General features: G+C 49.0%; 1 pseudogene; it reads left to right on the top strand.

Annotated features, from left to right (window-relative positions):
• Window positions 1-20,098, top strand: part of LOC141077972 (DNA-directed RNA polymerase III subunit RPC5-like) — a 49,048-nt pseudogene extending 28,950 nt beyond the window's left edge.
• The last annotated feature ends 1,400 nt before the right edge of the window (window positions 20,099-21,498 follow it).

Below are 21,498 nucleotides of genomic sequence, written 5' to 3'. Positions count from 1 at the left end.
CAGAGTTGGGCGAGTGTGCGGAATTTGTGGTGCAGGGAGGACACAGCGAGGGCTTTGCTTGGTCATCAATCGCGCCACCGTGGGCATACCATCGGTAGGATGAACTAGACAGAACCACAGATGTGGCCTCGCGCGTCAGATGACACGTTACTGCCTTATTGTAGCCATACGTTATCCCCTTACTGACCCTCGTTATTTTGCAGCTTGACGTGTATCTGGCCAAAAGCCTGGCGGACAAGCTGTACTTATTCCAGGTAGGCTCCTAGGCTCGATCACATATCAATAACGGGTTACGTCTTTTGTATTTGCGGCCGCTTATCCACCATCACATTGTCTGTCGTCTAGTTATTACATGTAGTGGAAACCTATGGCGGCCATGTATGTGGAGGGGACTGTAGGAGCAATCTCTGGTATTGTAGTGGACTTATTAAAGCTGTTAAAAAGAAAAAAAACAAGTCTTCACCCCTGGACATGTACCGAGCTCGGTGGAACGTTGTTTCTTTCCTGTTCCCAGTATCCGATCCGACCGTCGCTGATGAACTATGATGGCGTCCCGCACGTCTCAGCGAGGATTAAACCGAAGCAACAGAAGGTGGGAGATACAGACGGAATCTGCCCTCTTTAGCGACTCCTCCAGAATTTGACAGCACTTACATCGCCTTGTGCATTCTTTCAGGTGGAAATTGACATGGCCATTAATACAGTCAGCCCGAATTACTGTCGTAGTAAAGGGGAACAGATTGCACTGAATGTGGATGGAACCGGCAATGACGAGACCAGCACCTACTCCTCGTAAGCACGCCATTTATTATTCTCACCACTTACATTTCTCTGTGTGTGTAATAGTTATATGAATTTTTTTTTCCTTTTTTTTTTATCTTATGTCTCTAATTTCCTTCTAGAAAACTTATGGACAAACAGACGTTCTCCTCCATACAAGCTGCAGACAGCACCTCTCGCTACGCAGTTGGATTTTATCGAAAAGGTAAAATTGTCATTGTATAGTCTTTCTCTTTCAGGTCAGCTCAGTGGGCGTCTGACATCTTGGACCCCCACAATTAGCTGTTTGCACCTTTTTATTAAATGGGCACAGAGCAGAGAAATCCATGAATTAATATACTTAAACTCTAGTGATGAGCGGACTTGCTGGGATAAGGTGTTATCTGAGCATGCTCTGGTGCTAACCGAGTGTCTTCGGCGTGCTCGAACATAATATTCAAGTCCCCGCAGCTGCATGTCTCGCAGGTGTTAGACTGTTTGTTAGACAGTCCCTGCATGTATTGCTTCTGTCAAACAGCCACGAGACATGCAGCTGCGGGGACTTGAATATTATGTTTGAGCACGCCGAAGACACTCGGTTAGCACCAGAGCATGCTCAGATAACACCTTATCCCAGCACGTCCGCTCATCAATATTCCCGCACTACCGCCACATTGTTTACAAAAAACAGCTATAACAATCTTGCAGTAATATTCATCCGTATAGTCCTTAAAGGGGTCGTCCACTCCTTTTAAATGTCCTTGTTCTTTGTGCAATTATTTTTTGTTTTTCTCTTCAATGCAGGTGAAATTCACGTGACCCCTCTGCACGGGATTTTGCAGTTACGTCCCAGTTTCCCATATTTAGATAAAGCGGATAGCAAATATCGAGAGCGAGAAGCTGCAAATGACGGTAGGCCCCAGTGATGCCGCGTGCACGGCAGATGTGACCACTTGCTTCCGGCGTTCTAACCATTACTTATTGCTTTGTCTTAGCTGCTGGTGATTCCTCCCAGGATGAAGGTGAGGATGACGTCAAGCAAGTAACTGTAAGTCTTATGGCGACGCTTCTTATTCTTAGTGTTATAAACTGATCCTAACACTTTATACATCTTTGTCTTGGTTTCCATTGATTTGTGCCAGACCCTGTTCTGCGTCATGATGTCTGTCAGACGGGACCTACTAATGGTGCTCAGTGGAGGCCATTGACTTGTATCAGGCTCTGTCGGTTCCGCCAACTAGTCCGTGGCTTTACGGTCTTGGACGCAGTTTGCAGATGTCTGCTTTTTCCATTTCTGGCAGGTTTTCCTGGCTACATGATGTTATATGTGAAATCTCTTAATGAAATGATTGGGATATTTCACGATGAAGGTGTAACGGCGATGCAGACATGAGTTATGCTGTGTTTCTTCTCAGTAGCCGCTACGATCAGTGTTTTTTTTGTTTTTGTTTTTGTAAATGTTGCTTTATCCTCTTGCACATACGTTTTTCCTGCCCTGAAACTGAGCAGGCGAAGCAGAGGAGGGCGCAATCCTATGAGTTTCTGCAGAAGAAGCAAGCGGAGGAATCCTGGGTAGATCTGCACTACTGTGGCATCAAGGTAAGGGGTAGACGGCGGGGTTTCTCCAGCGTAACCTAAAAGATGCAACTAAGTTTGTTGAGTAGAAGCTAATTTTTTTTACACATTATTCTTATTTTTAGGACAGTCGATCAGAACATGAAAAACAATATCTGCTTTGCCAAAATCAAACGATGACCAAAAACCAAGAATTAATGAAATCTTCCAGGTAAGCATCTGTGGGTTCTGCCCACGCTGAGCGTGTGCGGCTTCTGCTCTGCCCGCGCTGAGCGCGTGCGGCGTCTGCCCTGCCCGCGCTGAGCGCGTGCAGCGTCTGCCCTGATCGCGTGCGGCGTCTGCCCTGCCAGCGCTGATCGCGTGCGGCGTCTGCCCTGATCGTGTGCGGCGTCTGCCCTGCCCGCGCTGAGCGTGTGTAGCGTCTGCCCTGCCCGCGCTGAGCGTGTGTGGCGTCTGCCCTGCCAGCGCTGATCGCGTGCGGCGTCTGCCCTGATCGTGTGCGGCGTCTGCCCTGATCGTGTGCGGCGTCTGCCCTGCCAGCGCTGATCGCGTGCGGCGTCTGCCCTGATCGTGTGCGGCGTCTGCCCTGATCGTGTGCGGCGTCTGCCCTGCCAGCGCTGAGCGCGTGCAGCGTCTGCCCTGATCGCGTGCGGCGTCTGCCCTGCCAGCGCTGATCGCATGCGGCGTCTGCCCTGATCGTGTGCGGCGTCTGCCCTGCCCGCGCTGAGCGTGTGTGGCGTCTGCCCTGCCCGCGCTGAGCGTGTGTGGCGTCTGCCCTGCCCGCGCTGAGCGTGTGTGGCGTCTGCCCTGATCGTGTGCGGCGTCTGCCCTGCCAGCGCTGATCGCGTGCGGCGTCTGCCCTGATCATGTGCGGCGTCTGCCCTGCCCGCGCTGAGCGTGTGTTGCGTCTGCCCTGATCATGTGTGGCGTCTGCCCTGCCCGTGCTGAGCGTGTGTGGCGTCTGCCCTGCCCGCGCTGAGCGTGTGCGACGTCTGCCCTGCCCGCGCTGAGCGTGTGTGGTGTCTGCCCTGCCCGTGCTGATCGTGTGCGGCGTCTGCCCTGCCCGCGCTGAGCGTGTGTGGCGTCTGCCCTGATCATGTGTGGCGTCTGCCCTGCCCGTGCTGAGCGTGTGTGGCGTCTGCCCTGCCCGCGCTGAGCGTGTGTGGCGTCTGCCCTGCCCGCGCTGAGCGTGTGTGGCGTCTGCCCTGCCCGCGCTGAGCGTGTGTGGCGTCTGCCCTGATCGTGTGCGGCGTCTGCCCTGCCAGCGCTGATCGCGTGCGGCGTCTGCCCTGATCATGTGCGGCGTCTGCCCTGCCCGCGCTGAGCGTGTGTGGCGTCTGCCCTGATCATGTGTGGCGTCTGCCCTGCCCGTGCTGAGCGTGTGTGGCGTCTGCCCTGCCCGCGCTGAGCGTGTGCGGTGTCTGCCCTGCCCGCGCTGAGCGTGTGTGGTGTCTGCCCTGCCCGTGCTGATCGTGTGCGGCGTCTGCCCTGCCCGCGCTGAGCGTGTGTGGCGTCTGCCCTGATCATGTGTGGCGTCTGCCCTGCCCGTGCTGAGCGTGTGTGGCGTCTGCCCTGCCCGCGCTGAGCGTGTGTGGCGTCTGCCCTGCCCGCGCTGAGCGTGTGTGGCATCTGCCCTGCCCGCGCTGAGCGTGTGTGGCGTCTGCCCTGCCCGTGCTGAGCGTGTGTGGCGTCTGCCCTGCCCGCGCTGAGCGTGTGTGGCGTCTGCCCTGCCCGCGCTGAGCATGTGCGGCGTCTGCCCTGCCCGCGCTGAGCGTGTGTGGCGTCTGCCCTGATCGTGTGCGGCGTCTGCCCTGCCAGCGCTGATCGCGTGTGGCGTCTGCCCTGATCATGTGCGGCGTCTGCCCTGCCCGCGCTGAGCGTGTGTGGCGTCTGCCCTGCCCGCGCTGAGCGTGTGTGGCGTCTGCCCTGCCCGCGCTGAGCGTGTGTGGCGTCTGCCCTGATCATGTGCGGCGTCTGCCCTGCCCGCGCTGATCGCGTGCGGCGTCTGCCCTGATCATGTGCGGCGTCTGCCCTGCCCGCGCTGAGCGTGTGTGGCGTCTGCCCTGCCCGCGCTGAGCGTGTGTGGCGTCTGCCCTGCCAGCGTTGATCGCGTGCGGCGTCTGCCCTGATCGTGTGCGGCGTCTGCCCTGCCCGCGCTGAGCGTGTGTGGCGTCTGCCCTGCCCGCGCTGAGCGTGTGTGGCGTCTGCCCTGCCCGCGCTGAGCGTGTGTGGCGTCTGCCCTGCCCGCGCTGAGCATGTGTGGCGTCTGCCCTGAGCGTGTGTGGCGTCTGCCCTGCCCGCGCTGAGCGTGTGCGGCGTCTGCTCTGATCGTGTGCGGCGTCTGCCCTGCCCGCGGTGAGCGTGTGCGGCGTCTGCTCTGATCGTGTGCGGCGTCTGCCCTGCCCGCGCTGAGCGTGTGTGGCGTCTGCCCTGCCCGCGGTGAGCGTGTGCGGCAGCAGGAAACGCACAATATGAAAGCGTTTTTTTCCTTTTTAGTCACTACAGGTGCTGTGATAAAGTAGCATATATAATAAAACAATATATTCTTACAGGAACAATATAGCTTTTCTGTATATTCAGTTTGTACAGTCTTTTCCCTCTGTTTTGTGTTTCAGTGAGTATCTCCAGATGCTGATGCCTCCCAGCGTTCAGGAAGAAATGTAAGTACTTTGTCGTTTCTCGATTTCGTACACCATGAATGTTTTATCATTTGGTGTCTGACTGCTGGATCGCATGTGGTTCCCACCTGGGAAGTGGATGGGACCTGAAAACTGATGGGATCAGGATGCCATGGCGCCCATTGGATTTCACATAATGTCCTGTATGGATATTAGAGCGATTTTTACTAGACCGATTACTGTCTGTCTACAATTGGCAGTCATGTTTATGACATTGGCCTGAATGGGGGCGGTGGAGTAGCAATCAGCAGTGGGGAAACTCGGGTCTTTACATGGTTATGAGAGGATGGGGCCAGTCGCGTCCACAACTTTCTGTGCTGACGGCAGCGGCTTCCATCTGTGTCATGCATTAAGATGGTGTCCAGAACCGGGTCAGACTACCGAATACTGTGCTTTGGCAACGATTGCTCCGTGTTCAGTTCATTGTGCATGAAGACCGAAAATGTACTTGTCTGAACGAGCTCTTACACTCAAGTTCATGAGCTGGTCATTTTGGCCATTTTGCATGGGACTGGCGGAAATTAAAACCATGTGCAGCGCCCATCCTCTCCATGGTGAATGAATGGAACGGCGGTCAAGCATATGTGCATTGCCGATCATTGCAGGATTGAAGGGTCCGCTTTCCATTTATCAACATGTTGTCACCAATCCTGTGGACAGGACAGAATTATTTTCATTGTCCAACCCCTTTAAGTTCAGTTTATTTATATTTGCTGTAAATGCCTTTATAAAGAAATGTCGGTCACTCATGTCAGCGAGGATATACCTCTGATTTAGAAAAAAAACTATACATCCTCCCCCTATAATCAGTGCACTGCAGTATGTCAGGATTGAAAAAAATGTATTTGATTTCTGATTAATTCTGTATTTTTTTTTCGCCCCGTACAGTGAAATGCCGGCAGCTCCGAGCAACGTGTTGTCCATGGCTCACCGGAGGACTTTACCACTGGCCGATCAAATCAAGATCTTGATGACAAACGGTATGTCTGACCTAGAATGCAGGAGCGGAAAGCCACAACGTAACGTGTCACGAGGTCCTAGTTCAGGGTGGGGTACCTGACAAGGTCACAACTCTCAATATCTATTGGATTCAATCATTTTTACAATTGTTTTCTATATATATTTGTTTTATAACTTTTTTTTTCCTCTGCAGTTAAAGTAATTCCGTTTGCAAACCTGATGGGGTTAATGGCTGCGGGAATGGAATCTATTGCAGTTCTGCGGTGCATCCAGCAGGTGGCGATGTTGGTGCAGGGAAACTGGGTGGTTAAGAGGTGAGCGCCGGCGCTTCCAGCGATCTGCGGCTGATCCCCCTTGTTGATGTACATTAATGGAATAATATTTGTGATCTTGGCAGATTCTTTTCTCCTAAAGCACAATTCTGTCTTTGTAGAATTTTCCTACTTTAATGGAATGTTGTCCTTCACCGTAGTGCCAGAAATCTGCCTCGTTACCCAAAGAATCCAATCTGTTTTTTTGTTTTTTCTAAGCTGTTCTGGACAATAATAAATCTTTATTCTATGATTTTACTCCAGTGATGTTGTGTACCCCAAAGAGTCGTCCAGCCCTCACAGTGGGGTCTCCGCTGAGGTTTTGTGCCGTGGAAGAGATTTTGTTGTAAGTATAGGTGGGATATAATACAGAGCAATACAGTGACCGGCGATAGAAAGGGGGAAACCCTTCAGATGATGACGTAAGTGGTCACTTCCATAAATTTAGACAACTTGTGCCGGCCACTTGCTGTCTTCCATCTCTGTGATTTGCTGTGAGTGTCACATGTAATCCGTCTCCGGCAGCAGAGACCCTCAGACGGATTGCAGGAAGAGGGACTGATATTTGTCTATCTGCTACCAAGTTTTTAAACTACAGAGAGGCAGCGGAGGGCAGGAGCGCTGCATTATGGAGAGTAAAGGAGAGGATGTTCCAGCACCTATAGTGCCAGCAGAATGCTGATTTAAGGGGAACCCACACACTCAAAAAAAAATGGAGAGCAAGTTAGGGTATGATAACCTTGACATATTGGAGTTGTCTTAGTTGTGGGGGATGAGGGCAGTAAGACATGAGGCTTTTTGACATAGTTTGTGAAAATGGACTCATACGCTTTCAATATTGCAGAGACTTGATTCATATTGGTCGCTGCATTTTGTATATGTGGCTTTTTGCCTTCATTTTGTTACCTATTTGCAGCTGCATAGATCCCTTAGGGGCACTCCTGTCTCAGTCAGTGATGGCGTGTAGTTAGATTCCCCATCTGGGACCCCCACACGTTGTTGAGGCTGCAGCCCCTTAAGTTTTTTTTCCTGTTCTGATCGCCACAGCTGTAAGACCTCTCCAGTCAGATGAATGGGGACTGCTGCAATTCCTTTCACAGCCACGTGGTAGGGAGGGGGCTGCTGAGCAGGAAAAACATTGGCAATTGCCCTCTTTATTTTTAGTATTGATCCTGGAGATCATGAAGTCATTGGCATGTCCAAGCCAGAAGCTGTCATTTAATAAGATGGGAGTCCTCCTTAAAGATGGACGTTTGCTAATCAGTTTAATTCCCGTGCGAAAATTAAATTCACAGTATACGATCCACAGAAGTGCAGGGCTACAGAATGTCATATACGTCCAAGCAACAAAAAATCAATATGGATGCGGCATCTAGACTCAGAGCAAATCCTCGTCACTACTGATTGTCTTTTCTAGATGTGGAAGTTCACACAAGATCGCTGGGTGGTGCAGAAGGAGGTGGCCACCGTGACAAAGGTAAGACCACTATAAGTCTACATCCATGCGGAATGGGTATGATGGACGTATTCTCACCATTGTGTTCTCTGTGTTGGGTAGCTGGCACATGTCAGTAGGATCGCCCCTCCTAAGCCATCTATTTGGCTTGTAGGTTATAGGAAGCTGAATAAAATGACACCTTGATGTCTGTGTTCCAATGTCTTATTCCAGAGAAATCAACGGTTTTTCTTATATGTAAATGAGCTGTTAAGATCTATGGGCCGGACATAGATCTCCCCGAGGATCCGCCTCCAGAGATTATTTTACAGGTTCTGGTATAGCGTCAGTTTCTGTAATTTGATCATGTCGTTCCTCCAGACGCTGAGATGTTCCTCTTTGCCTTTCTGTACCGTCTTCCTGATTTCGCCTTTTGCCAGGCGTGCAGGTTGGTGGCTTGGTCAGGCTGGTTTTGGTTGATTTGTGTTGGGGGCGCTTTGCGATGGTAGGAGCTGGGACTACTACTTTGTAGATGAGCCTTGAATGATGGCGCCCTCTTCTGGATCACAAGGTGTAGTGGGAATCTGCCCAGCTCCGGACGGCAGGCGCTGTTGTGCTGCGATGGACTTGGATGAGGTGTTAGCAGAACTCTAGGTGGAATATTTCAGTCGGCCCAGCGTTCCACTGTGACCAGTTTGGGAATGAGACTGGACCCCAGACTTTGATTGGGGCAATGATGGTGACAAAGATTTTTCATCATACGGTTACAGGTGCCTTGAGAGATGGTACAGACGTCTTCTGTCTGTCTGTCCCTCCCTTGTGTGGCGTTCAGCACCCGGCTTGCTCATCGCTTGTTATAATCACACTCAGCAGAGCTGATCTGTGTCTCAGTACAAACACATCTGTAACTGTAGCTCTCATAGTGCTGTCCGCTCTGCTGCAGAGCTGTGCTGCAGCTAACACTTTGTCAGTTTCCATCTCGCACAGCCCGTGCGGAGGGCGGAGAATGGACCCTAGTCCAGCGACCATGTCAGTGAACCATGGCCTTCGTACAGGAGCCCATGCGAAGCACCTCAAAGCTCCGGAATCCTCGGTGCCGCCTCTGAGTTGTAGGCTTTTAGTGACTCGCATGACCTTGTCCCGACCTATTGGGCACAGGAGGCCCCAGAGATTCCCGCCAATAGGAGGTTGGCCGACGGCCCTGGATCACTGACAGGGTTCTGCAAATCACTTTACCCATATTTTATAGTAAGCATAGTATGTATACTGCTAAGTATTAATGCTATGAACGTAGGTTGCACACTTGTTTTTTTGTCCTAGCTCTGCCAAGAAGATGTGAGGGATTTCCTGGACCAGATGGCCATACCCAGAATTAACAAAAGCTGGGAGTTTATGCTGCCTTTTGATGAACATTTTATGAAGAAGCATCCAGACGTGGTCCAGAGACAGTCTATGCTGTGGAAAGGTATACAGTCCAAGTAAGTACAGCGTCACAACATCTGATGGCACGTACCTACGTTGGGGACCACCGGTAAGGAGATAATGCCACTCGAGGAAGTGCATGAGCTGGGAGTTCTCGTAAGAGACCTTGGATGGGAAACTCCGTTCTGTAGACACCGTTCCCCCATTCTGGAAAAACTAACTCGTGGACTCATCCTCTGCAGGGTTTGTCCTATCAGAGTGTCCTCTGGGATACTTTAGAAGAAGTATTCTTCTAAGGCCCCAGAGATGGGCAGTCTCTTTACATCTGGGCTCGCGGGGCGCCATCACTATTGTCGCCATGCCAGAAAATGTATATATCTGGACTATAATGTGCGGCATCAGGTGACATGAAATGAACCGCTCATTATTAGAAGGGAATTTACATTATTTTTACAGCAAATTCTATGTGAGTTGTGTATGTGCGATCTTGGCAGTGCAAGTAATGGCGATGGGGCTCAGGATCTCCCATACAAAAAGGATCCTGCCCATTGAGACGGCTGAAGTCCGGTGATCTTCCCGTCCTACACGGATGTGCAAGCTTCTACATTTGGTCCTACATGATGTCTGTCTCCTTTTGCAGGTTAGAGAAAGTGTTCAGTTTGTCTAAAGAAGATCTGATGTCCAAAAAGACAGAAACATCTTCAGGTAATGTTGTGGGTCCAAAATGGACGGATGGAGGGGTACACATCTACTATATTTTCTAGCGACGTACATTACTCATGCCTTATAACATCTGATGGTTGTCTCCTAGTTTTTATCTGGATTAAAACGTAAGAATTGGCTCAAAATGGTATCCCTGAGCTTCTGTTTATGGATGTGTCCTTGAAGACAATGCTGCCATGGAAGCTGATGCTCATTGATGGATCCACCGGAGGAAACTAGGATCTAAAGTCATCTTATTTTCCCCCCTCCCTGTTATATTCTTTGCCGGCGATTATCTTCTGTGGAATAATCTCTCCTATTTGGCTTGCCTTAAACCTCATAAGAGGATATACACAGGCTCAATTAAGGATTTTATTTCCGATGTATAATCCCGCTTTATTAACGCATGGTCGCTGTATTTCGGGTGTAGTGTCCGTGTGAAGTTTGATCTCTCTGCCTTCACAACTTCTTCGTTGGAGGTGCCGTTACATATTCTTTCATTTTAGTAGCAACGTCATTCTTCTTTTTAAGACAGACACTTACCCACTAACCTATCATAAGGCTTTGGGCGCCATTGGTGTCTATAGTATGGCGGATCGGGAACGGCATTTGTAACGGACACTGTGACGCGGTTATGAACCGAATGTAAAACCTCTATAATAATTACCTCCAGGAATACCCTGCATACCGTACATCTACATCCTTTATCACTGGCTGACTCTTTTCTCCGGCTAGCCATACACCTATTTTTGGAATTGGGTGGGATTTTGAGTGGCCATCTAGGCCAGTGATGGCGATGCTTTCTGAGACCGAGTGCCCAAACTGCAACCTAAAACCCAATTATTTATGACGAAGTGCCACCAGGGCAGTTTTGTGTGATGAAAAATGTGTAGTGGCGTCTCAAGGTCCTGCAGCGCTGAAAGTGAATGAGAACTACTCAGCAGTGACCGTCATAAGCGCTGCACAGGAGGAGAGTCCGCAGCTGCCAACTCTCTTCCCTGTACAGCGCTTGCCGTCCCTAAACCCTGATGATCAATTCTATTATGTAAACTATTCATTGATTTTAAACTTACCTTTGCAGTCTTCTCTTTTGTTCAGCAAGGGGGCTTCAAGCTCATGATTGCTTATCACACAGTGAAACTGATCAACTCACACTGCCCTTTCCAGACACAGCAGTTGGGTTTATCTTTAGGGGAAAAAAATGCAGATTAGATAGATAGATTTTAGCATGGAATGCAAGCAGATTCTACCCTGAAATATGCCCCATCATTGTGCCCTTCTTGTAGTTATGTGCCCCATCATGATCCCCTTCATGTAGAAATATCCCATCACGATCCCCTTCATGTAGAAATATCCCACCACAATCCCCTTCATGTAGACATGTCCCATCATAATTCCCTTCATGTAGAAATGTCCCATCCTGATCCCCTTCATGTAGAAATTGCCCATTCCACCACCTCCATCATTTCCTCCTCACCACCCCATCATTGCCCTCTCCCCCATCATTGCCTTCTCCATCACTCCCATCATTGCCTTCTCCCCCATCACCCCCATCATTGCCTTCTCCATCACTCCCATCATTGCCCTCTCCCCATCATTGCCTTCTCCATCACTCTCATCAGTGCCCTCTCCCCCATCACCCCCATTATTGCCTTCTCCATCACTCCCATCATTGCCCTCTCCCCCATCACTCCGATCACTGCCTTCTCCCCATCACTGCCCTCTCCCCATCACCCCCATCATTGCCTTCTCCATCACTCCCATCATTGCCCACTCCCCATCACCTCCGTCATTGCCTTCTCTATCACTCCCATCATTGCCTTCTCCATCACTCCCATCATTGCCCTTCCCCCATCATTGCCTTCTCCCCCATCATTGCCTTCTCCATCACTCCCATCATTGCCCTCTCCCCCATCACCCCCATTATTGCCTTTTCCATCACTCCCATCATTGCCCTCTCCCCCATCACTCCCATCACTGCCCTCTCCCCATCACCCCCATCATTGCCTTCTCCATCACTCCCATCATTGCCCTCTCCCAATCACCTCCGTCATTGCCTTCTCTATCACTCCCATCATTGCCTTCTCCATCACTCCCATCATTGCCCTTCTCCCCCATCACCCCCATCATTGCCTTCTCCATCACTCCCATCATTGCCCTCTCCCCCATCATTGCTTTCTCCCCCATCAACCCCATCATTGCCCTCTCCATCACTCCCATCATTGCCTTCTCCCCATCAACCCCATCATTGCCTTCTCCGTCACTCCCATCATTGCCCTCTCCACATAATTGCCTTCTCCGTCACTCCCATCATTGCCTTCTCCATGTCTTTGCCTTCTCCATCACTTGCCTCGTTGCCCTCTCCCCATCACCTCCGTCATTGCCTTCTCTATCACTCCCATCATTGCCTTCTCCATCATTCCCATCATTGCCCTTCCCCCATCTTTGCCTTCTACCCCATCACCCCCATAATTGCCTTCTCCATCACTCCCATCATTGCCCTCTCCCCCATCATTGCCTTCTCCCCCATCACCTCATCATTGCCTTCTCCCCCATCACCCCATCATTGCCCTCTCCATCACTCCCATCATTGCCCTCTCCACATCATTGCCTTCTCCATCACTCCCATCATTGCCCTCTCCCCCATCACTCCCATCATTGCCTTCTCCATCACTCCCATCATTGCCCTCTCCCCATCCCCCTCATTGCCTTCTCCATCACTCCCATCATTGCCCTCTCCCCCATCATTACACACACACACACACACCTTTTACCTCTCACTGGCACAGCGGTCGCGGACCTGAATGATGATGTCATCCCGCCGCGCCGCTGACTGCCAAGCGAGGCAGGAAGCTGCAGCTCCGGAGCGAGGACACTTGTAGATGAGGCGATGCTGCTTGCCAGCAGAGAGGGCTCTGCGTGTCCTCTCTGGCACGCGTGCCATAGGTTCGTCATCACTGATCTAGGCCAACTCTGTGAACGTTGGTTATGTAACGAGCATGACTGGTGCTGACCGAAGACAGGTTTTTTGGGGGGAAAAAGATGATCTATCGTCTTGGAATTTTTACGTCCATTGTTTGGTGCTGTAGTTGGGTTCGCATGAGTTGATCATGGATGATCAGCTACCATGGTCTCCAATAGATGGAAACCTAGATCAGGCAACAGATCATAGAAGTGATCGATCAGTGATTTCTAAACTTGGCATTCAAAATGACAACCTTCAGTGTAAAAACTAAGGAAAAAGAAAAGCGCAATAGGGTCTTATCTGGGTGGAAAATGGAATAAAAACTGATGAAATCTACTCACCCTTTCCAGGAAAGATTTAGGCATATAAACCAATGTCAGCTTGCTGCACGCCCAAAGGTCCACTCTGTGACCACCAATATAAATCCTTTTGGATAAGTGTCTATCTCAGGCTTACTGTGCGCTGCTTGACCAGGATAAAATTACTACCACATAAGAAGTTTAACCATTTAATTCCCAACGCGTTTCAAAGTGTAAACCACTTCTTCCTCAGGGGATGACATGTAGTGAACAGATACAGCCTTCTCTGGTTAAATACATACAGTGTTTGAATTTAGGCGCCAAAGAAAACACACGTGATGAAAGGACAGATGTCAGAGTTCAAGGGTTAATAGTGCGCAAGGTGCATTTAAAATTATTCTTGTTAGTTTTAATTTTAACCTATTTACAATTCTGTTATAGACAGTGTATTAAAAAGAAAGAAAAAAGAAAGAAAAACGAAGAAAAACCTTCAATTGTGCCGAAAAAAAAGGGTTACACAGAGTCAATACCACTAGGCTGGAGGGGATTTCGTTTGGGAGAGGAAGATATATTTCTGGGAAGGAATAATTTATTAAAAATATATATTTGATTGGAATATATTAAAAATGTGAAAAAATCACCTTTATTAAAGAATGCAAATATATATAATAAAAATATATATAATAAAAATATATAATAAAAATGTATTAAAAAATATATGTGTGTGAATAAAAATTATTGTGTGAAATTGTATCTGAAAAAACATCAAGATGATACGTGGTACACGGCAAAGAGAACGGACTCACAAAAACATCAATCAGAAATCACTTCATGAAAATGAGAAATGACACTTATCCAAAAGGATTTAAAATGACAACCTTGACATATGAGCAGTGAGTGACAAGTCAATCAGAAAATGTCCGACTACTCGGCCAACTTTATAATCTAAAGGTTACATCAAAAGTATCAGGGTTCTAGAACTCATTACTATATGAAGTGGTGTCATTAGTGTACAGGACAGTAGATGTGCGATTGTTACCAGATCTTGGTCTTCATTTCTCGTTACATTTGCTTTGTATTCCGGAGCTCCATCCACTGTGATCACAGGGGACCAAGTGTTGAGCTTAGCCAGAGCCAAAGCCAAGGAGAACCAGGAAAGGTTGGAAAAGGATTTACTGAAAAAGAAAGAACAGACCAAACTGACCTCCAGCGTGACCGTAGTGGCAGACGTCCACATCAGCCGATGAGCGACGACGAAAGCATGGACACCTCGACCTACGAAAGCTTCAATAACGGGATGGTCAATGGTGTCCATACAAACGAGAACTCAGAAGAGTCCGTGAACAGAGAGAAGGATCTGGTGACTGAAGAACTCGTGGCATTTGTGAAGTCCACGTTTAGGAGGCAGTATGTTCTGACTATGAATGAACTTAAACGATTATTTAATCTCCACTTGGCCAGTCTTCCTCCTGGACATATTCTGTTTAGCGGCATCTCGGACGAAATGCTGCAGGAAACGGTTTTAAGTTCTGGCTGTAAACAGATCATGGTGCCTGTAAGTACTTTGCAGCAGTTCACACTTGTCTATCTGCAGTTTCTTGGCTTGGTAACACTTATCTCTGCCCAAGCCCATTTTGGTGGAGCCAGAGGTTTGGCTTACCGACTGCACAGCCCTGCCTGCGGCTGCAGGTTTTGCGGCAGTAGACAGCCGCAACACATACGGGGATTATCTAACAAATGGAATCCCTGCATGTATTGCAGCTGTCGAACAGCCATGAGACATGCAGCCGCAGGGACTGGAACATATTTCTTGAGCTCAAGCATGCTCAGATAACACCTTACCCAATCACGTTCGCTCATCACTAAAGACTTAATGAAAACTGAAAATAGCCATGGCGTGAAGGGGTAAAGAAAAATCAGTGTTTTATCAGCAGATTATATCACTATATGACTAGTTGTCTTGTGCTATGTAGTCCTCCTGCTCGGTGTAACCCCGCCCCCTCACTAATTGGCAGCTTTCTGTGTACACTGTCAGCAATCTGCCAATCAGTGGTGTGGGCGGGGTTATACAGGGCTCAGCATTTAAGGCACTGCTAGATCTGCAGCTGAGAAAACTGATTTTTATCAAAACTACACCAAGAGCCTAGTAAGTGATACATCGCTGGAATCAAGGACTAAGCGCCTACATCCTGCTGCTTTCAGAATACATAGCAAAACCTACTGACAGATTCCCTTTAATTCAGTCCACAGTTGTATTTATGTAGGAGGTTACATACCAGAATGAGAAAGGAATAGTACCCAGGTCACTTGAACACAGGAATGTTTTTCTTACAGAGGCTTTTATTGTTCAGTGCACCTTCTCTTATAATCCGGTTAATTAGGTCACTGACACAAAAGAATTCCCTGCATTCGTCTTTACATGGTATTGATTACTGAATAATGACTCAGTTAATCCTTTATTTTCCTGTAGATTTGGGTAACAGTGCACCTATTCAGAGGCTGTAACTCGGCAACACTGAGCTGCAAATCAAGAGTCAGTGTGTTATAGAGGGGTGATATATAATAACCAGTGATGAGCGAATGTGCTGGGATAAGGTGTTATCTGAGCATGCTCGGGTGCTAACTGAGTGACTGGTGTGCTCGAAAACTATGTTTGAGTCCTCGCGGTTGCATGTCTCACGGCTGTTTGACAGGCACAACACATGCAGGGGTGCTGTCGGACAGCCGCGGGACATGCAGCCTCCGGGACTCAAACATATTTTTCGAACACGCCAAAGTGATTCGGTTAGCACCCGAGCATGCTCAGATAACACCTTATCCCAGCACGGTCGCTCATCACTAATAACTTACTGCTAATTTTGTATTTACCTCCATGAAAAAAAATGTAGGGGGTTATACAGAATGTGATGTTTTGGGCTACAAGTTTTGTGGCTAGTACAAAACAAAAATGGTCAGAATCAGAATTCAGTTTTCTGTTTAGTTCAATAAATATTACCCAGAAAAATCACAATTCTGGGTAGTGACGCTGAGGAGTGGGGGGGCCGCTGGTAGTGATGCTGAGGAGTGGGGGGGCCGCTGGTAGTGATGCTGAGGAGTGGGGGGGCCGCTGGTAGTGACGCTGAGGAGTGGGGGGGCCGCTGGTAGTGACGCTGAGGAGTGTCGGGGCTGCTGGTAGTGACGCTGAGGAGGGGCAGGAGATCAAGTGAGAATGTCTGTAAATTTTTTTTATCACTACACGAGATTCACTTTAAAACGAACCTGTCACCTGTTTTGGCAGATATAAAATGCGGCCACCGCCTTTCAGGGCTTATCTACAGCGTTGTAGATAAGCCCCCGATCTAACCTGAAAGATAAGAAAAATAATTTTTATTATACTCACCCGGGGGGCAGTCCGGTGCGGTCCAATGGGTGTTGCAGGTCCAGGTCCGGCGCCTTTCATCTTCTTGCGATGCCGTCCTCCTCCTTGCTTCATCACTCCCGGCATCACACTTCTGCGCAGGTGTAATTCTCTGCCCTGTTGTAAGATCAGTACACCTGCGCAGAAGTGCGATGCCAGGGAGCAGTGAAGCAAGGAGGAGGACGGCATCGCAAGAAGATGGGAGGCGCCAGACCCGTACCTGCGCCACTCATCAGACCGGACCCTTCCCCCCCGAATGAGGATAATAAGACTTATTTTTCTTATCTTTCAGGTTGGACCGGGGGCTTATGTACAGTATTGCAGAATGCTGTAGATAAGCCCTGAAAGGCGGTGGCTGCATCTTATATCGGCCAAAACAGCTGACAGGTTCCCTTTAAAAAGCAGGCGGGAACCCCTTACTTGGGCTTTGGCCTAGTAAAAACCAAAGTACCGCTAATGACTTGACATTTGTCTTCGGCATCTGAGGCTTTTTTCTGTTCTTAGTTCCCTCCTCAGAGCACGGCTACACCTGAGGAACAAAAAGTGTTTGCACTCTGGACCTGCGGGGACCCTTATGACAAGGTAAGATGGAGTACAGTGTCTGGTGTGAACTGCTGACACCTCTCCATTTAATAACCTGTAATAAACAGTTTTACACTACAGCTACACACAAAGGAATATTCCAGCCTAAACAAGATATTACCTATCAGCTAGATACATGGTAACTGTTGGGATTACTGTGGATCCCACCAATGGGGCTCCCATCGATTGCCAGAACGGGGGACTTATGCCCCTTGTTCCCCCTTGGCCAGGAGGAGTGGAGTGGTGTCTGGTCACTTATGCACCACTGGGTTTGCTGGGTCAATTTTTGCACCTCTCTAATAGCTAGGTCACTTATACACGAGATAGGTGATAATTTGCAGATTGATGGGGGGTCTGACTGCTTGAGCCCACAAGAGGTTTTTTTTTTTTTTTTTGATGGGTAACTTTTACCCCCATTATAATGGAGTGGCGGGTTGGACGCCTGACTGCTGCTCCATTCATTCTCTATGGGTTTCCTGGAAAAAAGCAGATCGACGCTCAGCAGCTCCAGAGGGAATGCAGTAGAGGTCGGGCAGGTGCGCTGCTGCCACAAAAAGCTTCCTTGTTTTGCCAATCACTTGAGTGTTCTCAGCGCCGCTGTCAGACTTCTCGACTTATCTCCCAAAGAACATAAAAGGATTGTCACTCTGAAATCGGATATGCCAGATCCTTCTCTCCACTGATGAGTTTGTCCGCCATTAGGGCTTCAGTGTTACGTGGTCACCGGTCTCCACGCTTATAAATGTTCATGTTATGTTTGTCCCTTAGGAAAGACAAACCCTGCTGGAACTGTTCTCCAAGGGCCACAGGTTGCGTAGGAATGCCATCCAGACCAGGATGAGCCAGGAGTTTGGGGAAAGTGTCAGTAAGCTGCAGCTGGACAAGGTGCTGAAGGTAAGACGTGTGCAAGGAATGAACCCTCTTTGTAAGCGCCGTTCCGGCAGAGCTTGGTAATTGGCTTAACACCTAGTTCTCTGTGTTTACCAGTGATTTCTTTAACCCTGCTCAGGACAAGAGGCTTCTCTTTGATTTTGAGTCCATCTGTAACCAAACAACAGTCCAACTAGCTCATTTTTGATAATACCAGCCCAATTCAGTGCCCACCTCCACATTGCTGGTGTCGAACTGGAAGTGGAGATGTGTGCCCATTACTAATCCAACCACAGGGCCCATCCGTCTGGTCCATCAAGAGTCACTCTCATCTCATCAGTTCATAAAGCCGTTGAACAATATGTCTGCAAATGTTAATTGGCTGAGTCTTGACATTTCTCTTCTGTGTCTTGCTCAGTGATGGTTGGGTTTCTGCCTTCCTTACCTCAGCTGTGTCTCTGAGCAATGAAGGCAGAAACACAACCACCACTGAGCAAGACACAGAAGTACAACGTGTTCCTCCGTACCTCGGCCATGTGTCTGAGCACCTTGTACTTCTCTGTCTTCCTCAATGGTGGTCGGGTTTCTACCTTCCTTACCTCAGCCGTGTCTCTGAGCACTGAGTACCTTGTACTTCTGTGCCTTGCTGTCAGTGGTGGTTGGGTTTCTGCCTTCCTTACCTCGGCCATGTCTCTGAGCACTGAACACCTTCTACTTCTGTGTCTTGCTCACTGGTGGTTGGGTTTCTACCTTCCTTACCTCGGCTGTGTCTCTGAGCACCTTGTACTTCTGGGTCTTGCTCAGTGGTGGTTGGGTTTCAGCTCTCCTTACCTTGGCCGTGTCGCTGAGCACTGAACACATTGTACTTCTGTGTCTTGCTCACTGGTGGTTGGGTTTCTACCTTCCTTACCTCGGCTGTGTCTCTGAGCACCTTGTACTTCTGGGTCTTGCTCAGTGGTGGTTGGGTTTCAGCTCTCCTTACCTTGGCCTTGTCGCTGAGCACCGAACACATTGTACTTCTGTGTCTTGCTCAGTGGTAGGTTTCTGCCTTCCTTACCTCGGCCATGTCTCTGAGCAATGAGCACCTTGTACTTCTGTGTCTTGGTCAGTAGTGGTGTGGTTTCTGCCTTCAGTGCTCAGAGACACGGCCGAGGTAAGGAACACCTTGTACTTCTGGGTCTTGGTCAGTGGTGGTTGGGTTTCTGCCTTCCTTACCTCAGCCATGTCTCTGAGCACTGAACACCTTGTACTTCTGGGCTCCAGGGAGGTTGCAGTTCTGGAACATGACAGCAATGGAGGATAATGGCTTCCTGGTCTCTTCACAAACCTTTGTCAGTTAATGTTTGTTTTTTGTGACCCTGTTGACTAGCTGCAATAAAAGCTAAAATAATATGACCAAAATACTTGTCTGATAATTGTGCACAAAGAGTATTAGGAAGAGCGTAAAAAGGAGACACTACATTAATTTCAGATTCTCTTCCTAGGACTGTTGTGTGTGTTACGGAGGAATGTGGTATCTTAAAGGTACAGTACAGTCCTGATGGTTCCAGGGAACAGGCAGTAGAATAATCCAGTGGCCTAAGCCAGATTGGATCTGTTCTGGATGACACCCCGTTGGACCCTTGCACCATCACAAAATCGTTACCAAAGGCAGAGGATGAAGCACGCTGTATGGTCTGTGGAAGGAAGACAGTTCCCAAGAAGAAAGCTGCTCTTTTGAGGTCTTTATTTGCTTTTTTTAAAATCCCTTTTGTTCTCTAATCTCACATTCATTTGCACACCCAGTTGAGAAAAAAGATTGGGTGAATTTTGGGTTTACACACGTGCCAACGTCAGAATCTGGACGATGTCCACAAACGCGGCTTTGACTGCAATAACGGCCTGAATCGATTTGCTCATAAGGATGAACTGTAACAAGGAGATGTGCGCATGCGCCTCTATAAGGAAGGACGATGCCCCGCGGCTCTGCCGCGGTCAGCCAATAGGGTTGTCAAGTGCTGGGAGCGGACGCGGAGGAACCAATAAGAGAACTGGAACTGGTGACATCACTGGGAATGAGGTACCGCGTGATGTCACTGTCTCCTATTCATGTAATTATTGGCAAGCACACAATAATAGAAATAAAGGTGACGAGTAGAGTTGAGCGATACGGGTCGAAAAAATTCGAAAGTCGCCGACTTTTGGCAAAGTCGGGTTTCATGAAACGAAACCCGACCCTAGGATGAGGTCGGCCACGAGGTCGGCGACTTACGCGCCAAAGTCGCGTTTCAAAAGTTTGTTTTGCGCTCTTTTTCAGCCAATCAGGATCCACGGACACTGTGGGCAACGTGATGACCTAGGCACGGGTCACCACCATCTTTCAGAAGGGCATGCAAGTGATTGGCTTGCTTTGGTGGGCGTCACAGGGGGTATAAAAGGGCGTGCACGCCGACCGCCATCTTACTTCTGCCGATCTTAGTATAGGGAGAGGTTGCTGCTGATTCTGTAGGGAGAGCGTTAGGCAGGGAAGAAGACAAAAAAACTGCTTCTGCTGCTAGCGATTTGGCCTGCACAACACACAAGTCACTGTGTGTGCAGTGCAAGGGGAGGCTATATTGTGGTGTATCAGTGGTGTTGGTTGTTGGGCTGCCTTTTAAGGCTTCCTGACACGCTGGCATTGCTGTTTACCCACTGCTCCGCAAACTGCTTTTTTAAAAGCAATCCAATCTCCCTTATCCTCTAGTCACTTTTGTCACAGCTGTGCCATCGAGCGTGTCACATAGCGCTCAGATATCAGTGGGCCTCACACAATCCACAAGTGTCCAGTGTCCAAAAGTGTACGCAGAGATTCAAAATCTCCATTATCCTCTCGTCACTTTGGTCACAGGCAGCTGTGCCATCGAGCGTGTCACATAGCGCTCAGATATCAGTGGGCCTCACACAATCTACAAGTGTCCAGTGTCCAAAAGTGTACGCAGAGATTCAAAATCTCCATTATCCTCTCGTCACTTTGGTCACAGGCAGCTGTGCCATCGAGCGTGTCACATAGCGCTCAGATATCAGTGGGCCGCACACAATCCACAAGTGTCCAGTGTCCAAAAGTGTACGCAGAGATTCAAAATCTCCATTATCCTCTCGTCACTTTGGTCACAGGCAGCTGTGCCATCGAGCGTGTCACATAGCGCTCAGATATCAGTGGGCCTCACACAATCCACAAGTGTCCAGTGTCCAAAAGTGTACGCAGAGATTCAAAATCTCCATTATCCTCTCGTCACTTTGGTCACAGGCAGCTGTGCCATCGAGCGTGTCACATAGCGCTCAGATATCAGTGGGCCTCACACAATCCACAAGTGTCCAGTGTCCAAAAGTGTACGCAGAGATTCAAAATCTCCATAATCCTCTCGTCACTTTGGTCACAGGCAGCTGTGCCATCGAGCGTGTCATATAGCGCTCAGATATCAGTGGGCCTCACACAATCCACAAGTGTCCAGTGTCCAAAAGTGTACGCAGAGATTCAAAATCTCCATTATCCTCTCGTCACTTTGGTCACAGGCAGCTGTGCCA

The sequence above is a fragment of the Dendrobates tinctorius genome, unplaced genomic scaffold (genome assembly GCF_039654945.1).
Source record: "Dendrobates tinctorius isolate UK_male_01 unplaced genomic scaffold, ASM3965494v1 ptg000485l, whole genome shotgun sequence".
Taxonomy (NCBI): domain Eukaryota; kingdom Metazoa; phylum Chordata; class Amphibia; order Anura; family Dendrobatidae; genus Dendrobates; species Dendrobates tinctorius.
Note: the sequence above shows the minus strand (reverse complement) of the source record. Positions and strands in the feature narration are given on the sequence as shown.